Genomic DNA, 5,483 nt, shown 5'->3' on the forward strand with positions numbered 1-5,483 from the left:
AACACCAAGAACTGATCCCAACTGAATCCATTGAGCTACCAAGGGGACCTTATGAACCTGTAGCTCAAAGCTCCAACAGTACGTGAATAACTGACTAAACTTTTTAGTCACGGGATCCACCATCCATTAACTGCCAGACACTCTACTAAAGACTGACACCTGAACTCTCCTTACCACAGATATATTATGTGTCCATCTTAACCAATCAGCAGTGTGACAATCCTTCACAGATCGCTCGTAAGTACAGCTCGGTCAATAATCGTTATGCCCCTGTAGTTACTTCTAACTCCTTAAGTACCATTGAATTCTCTAATGAACATAAATCATAGTCCCATTATGACTAGTCATCTCTTCCAAAAAGAAGTTGTGACCACTATGTTCAAGCTCCAGAATCAGCTCTTAAGGGAGCAATCTCTCTACTTATCCCTGCTTCGAGAAAGGAATGAATTTCATCTTGTGTATTGAGTTCCCAACTCCCAAATCAGACAAGTCCCCAAAAAGGTAGGCATGTTGAGTTGGCAATCTGGCCACTCTCACCCATACTAATCAAAGGACTATCCTCAAAGGCAGGAGTTCCCAAAATACTCAGGATTGAGGTCGTATCACCTATGGTCGTTTAGGTGAGATGTAAGTCTCTAGTATCAATGGCGTTATATACAGAGTCTAGTCATCTCGTGGTCCGGTCTTATACAAACTCTTTGTATAGGACACCCCCCCTCGCACGTCTTCACATGGATGGTCAGGATCTACCATCTATAGTAGTTTACAACATTTGCAAACCTCTACAAAGCGAGCTGTATCCGTAGTGTCACCAGGATCAAGTATCCCACCTTAATTCCTTATACTACAGACCTATTTAGGTTATCACTTAAGTCATGATCTACTTGTATATCACATATACATGCTTAAGTTTACATAAGATAACCATGGAGTTTTGTTTATTGGATATGAGTAAATGCCATAATGAAATAACAAATATTTTATTCATAAAATAATGTGTATCATTACAAACAAGACTCCGGGAGAATTAGGACACCAATCCCAATAATCTCCCATTTGTCCGAATGTCTCAGGAGACTAATGTACAATACAATATAAAACTAGAATATACAATAAACTAGGGCATACCTCAGTATCATCTCCCATTTGCCCTAGACAAGATGTCTTCATTTTGTTCAATCTTAATATTTTTATTTCAATCCCTCATTCATGATTTTCCTCCTCTAAAAACATTTCCTTCACGATTTCTCCAAAAGCCTCTCACAATTACAAATTCTCTCACCTTTTGTTCAGTCTCTTCATCTGCAAATTCGATGTTTCTACTTGAAGTTCAATTCAGACCCTTTAGTTCAGTCACGTCATTCAGTTCGTCATCAATTCAGTCTCTTCAGTTAGGTTATTTTGTATGAGGAATCGAGGCTTCAAAAGAGAAGATAATATAGACGCGTTATAATCTATCACCGTGGGTACTGGTGGTGGCTTCGTCATGAAACTCTGTCGTGTGTGGTGCCTATTCTTGCCGGTAAGTTTATTTTCCATTTTTCTTTCCTTTTTACTTTTGGATTTCTCCTCGTTGGCGTTAGTCCTTATTCTCGCTAGTATTCTATGAAACTATTGATGTTTTTCTTTTGTCATTTTAGATTAGAGGGTATCTAATGGGTTGAATTGAAAGGAATCTGATATTTAGGGATTTCGATTTTGGTTGTCGGTAGAGTTTCTTTTCTTTTCCTTTCCCTGTTGTTTGATGTACCAAGGTCGTACTCTCTATGGCTTTGGAGGTTAGGGTTTTCATGGATGTCATCTATGTGCACAAGCGAACAAGAGGATAACATGTCAGGTCGCAGGAAATGCAGGAAAATGCAAGGACAATCAAGTACCGAATTTGGATTCCGAATCCTAGGCCTAAGGCATTACAGATGGTATCAGAGAGGAACCTCTCCCAATAAGATGTAGTTTGGGGATGAACCAAGTGGAAGCTGGTGGGCATATAAAGACACAAGATTAGGAAGGGTACATAAATGAACCGAGATCATATTTGAATGAGATGGATCCTGAGGACATGAAAGTATGGTTGAGAAAGGCTTAAAATTAAATAATTGGAAGTTATTACCTATACCAATAAGGTGCACCTTCTTTTTCGAAACTTCAAAGTTAAGCGTGCTTAGCTTAGAGCAATCCTATGTCGGGTAACCTCCTGAAAAATTTCCACACAACATAATAATGTCATAAATTATTCTTCTAGTATACAAATTGGGGCATATGAATATCATTCTTTATGATAAAGGTACTTTTGTCAAGTTGTTTAACATGTCATGTTTTAAAAATCCATTAACCTGATATTTGAGTGTCATGGTGAATTTAAGGAAGTACAGCTGTAGTAGGTAATTAATTTTACACTGAAATATGCAAATCTTGGACATGTTGGCATTGCAAGAGGATTATATTCTAAATTTTATAATATGCATAATAAATTGGACGTTATTTTTTTACTTAATAAATAACTTTCAAGGATATTTTATAGAATGTCAGTAAATTGTAAATCTTAATTACAAAAAAATAGCTTGAGTTTTATAACAATACACTATAAATTTTACCGACGATTATTCATGTCCCACAAAAGATGCTTATGATGGCAACATGCTTCCACATTGCTAACAATAAACTTTAAGAGATAAGCTTGCAATGTCATTATAATGAACAAAAAACGACATATTATGCGTCGCGAAAAATGTACTTTTAGTAATGTTTTAAAGTTATTGAATGTTTTGTTTTAGCGGCACATAGTAAATCTGTTACTAAACGTTTTTCCTACGCAGCTATTACAAAGTTTACAACGACGCACCTTTATACATTGCTAATACATTTAACGACATTTTCTAGCTGGCACTAACACATTTTCTTTGTTATTAAAGGTAATTTTTCTTGTAAAGACAATGGGAAGCAACTAAGTGGATATTGAGGTATCTTAAAAGTTCTTAAAGGTCTAAACTTATGTACATATTTGTGATCAAGATACCTGAGAAATTGGAGGTTATGTCGACTCTGATTATGCTCGGGATCTTGTTAAAATGCCATTCTAACAGGATATATGTCTTACTTTGAGGAAATCTAATAAATTGTAAGACATTTCCCACAACCTGTTGTGGCTCTATCCTCTACTGATGTTGAATTCATAGTTCTCTCGAAAGTTGTTAAAGAAGGACTTTGGTTGAAAGGCATACTCAATGACTTTGGTACTATACAAACGACAGTAAATTTTTATTGTGACTACCAAAGCATTATACATCTCTACAAAAATAAACAATTTTACAATTGTACAAAACATATAAATATCAAATATCATTTTGTAAGGGAACAATATAGAAAAAGGAGGTATTGGAGTCTTAAAGGTTCATTACCTTAGAGAATGAAGCTAACACTTTATTGGAATGCCTTGAATCTATTATCTGCTACATCGAACGATTAATTAAGTTGAATTCATATTTAGCATATTTAATTATTTATTGTTTATTTACGATTATGACCCTAGGGTTTAGAGAAGTGCATACTCTTTAACCCTAGAGGCATCACTATTATGTATTTCTATAACAATCTCTCTAATAAAATTGTTCTCCCTTTACACATGGACGTAGCTAACACACTGTTAGTGAACCACGTAAATCTGTGTATCGATGCTCTACTATTTTACGCTTTCTACATTCTTTATTTGTCGATTTCTTAATAAATTAGTATTAGAGCCTAATTATTAGGATTTTGAAATTCTGCATTTGTTCAATAGCTGAAGAAAAAGACCATTGAAAAACCAAGTGTCCTAAAAGAAAAAGGTAGCAAGAAATGAAGCAAAAGAAGTAATGATGGGATTGGTGCCCTAATTCTCCTGGAGTTTCATAGTTTATAAACTTTGTATACATTGTTATTAATAAAATAAGAGTTATTTTATTTTTGCATTTACTCATATCCAATAAATAAAGATCTGTGGTTATTGTATGTAAACTTAAGCATGTATATGAAATATACAAGTGGATCATGCCTTAAGTAATAACCTAAAAGTTCTATAGCATACGGATTAAGGAGGGATACCTTATCCTTGTGACACTACAGATACGACCCACTTTGTAGAGGTTTGCAAGTGTTATAGACTACTACAGATAGTCTAATCCCGACCATTCATGTGGAGACATGCAAGTAGAGGTGTCCTATACAAAGAGTTTATATAAGACCTGACCACGAGATGATTAGTCTCTTTATATAATGTCGTTGATAATTGAAACTTACATAGAAAGTGACTTATCTCCTACTTGCTAGATCGTCTACTCGATCGTTGTCTTCCAGTCTCTTCTTATGGCCAAGATCATACAGAACCCACAACTTCTAGATTCTCACATCGAGAATACCAAAGTAGCCATTATGGTGGTGTCCTCACTCAGTTCGTGAATCGAGTTAGACTTGATTGGTTTCGAGGAGCTGTTGGCCAATCGTTGTATTCGTTCTGTTGGTAGCAGTTTGTTTGTTGCGTTCGAAAGTTGCTATGGACATGTTTGGACTGATCGTGGGATTCGTGAAGAATGTTTCTTCAAAGGTATGCATCATCTATCCCTTGTATCATCCTATAACATGCTGTAATTTCTTGCTATGCATAATCTGTTAGTTTTCATTTTAGATTGTAATTGATTGTGTTCACTCGAATGGAATTTGGAACAATCTCTTCCGCTGCTCATGGAAATCCTCACATTTTGATGGGTCACACTTACGAGAAATTGTGAAGCAAGTTAATGATTTGTTGACCAAATCAATGATGGCTAGTCATTATAGGAACAAGTTGTTCTGGTATTAATGACTGGTTGAGAATGTCTCATATCAGAGGAGGGATAAATTGACTACCCTTTGGTGGCTTTTGTCCTAAACCTTTAAAGTGTCATTGCGGCACAAGGTTCATTTTAGTTTTGCTAAACTGTATTGGATGTTGTTTTTTCAAAGAGTATTTGCTAAAACATAATATAGGTCATTGTGTTTCTTTTTCAGAAACATGAATGTTTTTCCATTAAATGCCTCTAATTTGATCAATTACATACAATGGAAAGAGTCTGCTAAAACATATTTCGTGGTAAACGACCTCAAGTTTTTCAAGGTTGAGGAGTGTCTTCAAGTCCTGACCCTTGATGCATCGCAAAATGTTTGTAATACATATGCAGTGTGGATGAAGGCTAATTCATTGGCTCAACTTCACATTTTGGCTAGCATACCTGATGCTTTGGCTAAAAGGGTTGAGAACATGGTTATTGCACGTGAGATCATGGAATCATTGCAAGAATTGTTTGAACGTCAGTTCTTACTTTTTGAGCACAAAGGGATGGATGACAAAGAAACCAGTAGTGTCAGTTTCCAAGATAATCTCTAGTGAGAGAAAGCAAGTGTTGCTGACTCTGATGAAGTTCATCGACGAGAAGTGTTCTCTGAAGTGGAACTTGGAGCTTATTTAGGTT

This window comes from Benincasa hispida, chromosome 2, assembly GCF_027475165.1.
Source record: "Benincasa hispida cultivar pf3 chromosome 2, pf3_genome.v1.1, whole genome shotgun sequence".
NCBI lineage: Eukaryota > Viridiplantae > Streptophyta > Magnoliopsida > Cucurbitales > Cucurbitaceae > Benincasa > Benincasa hispida.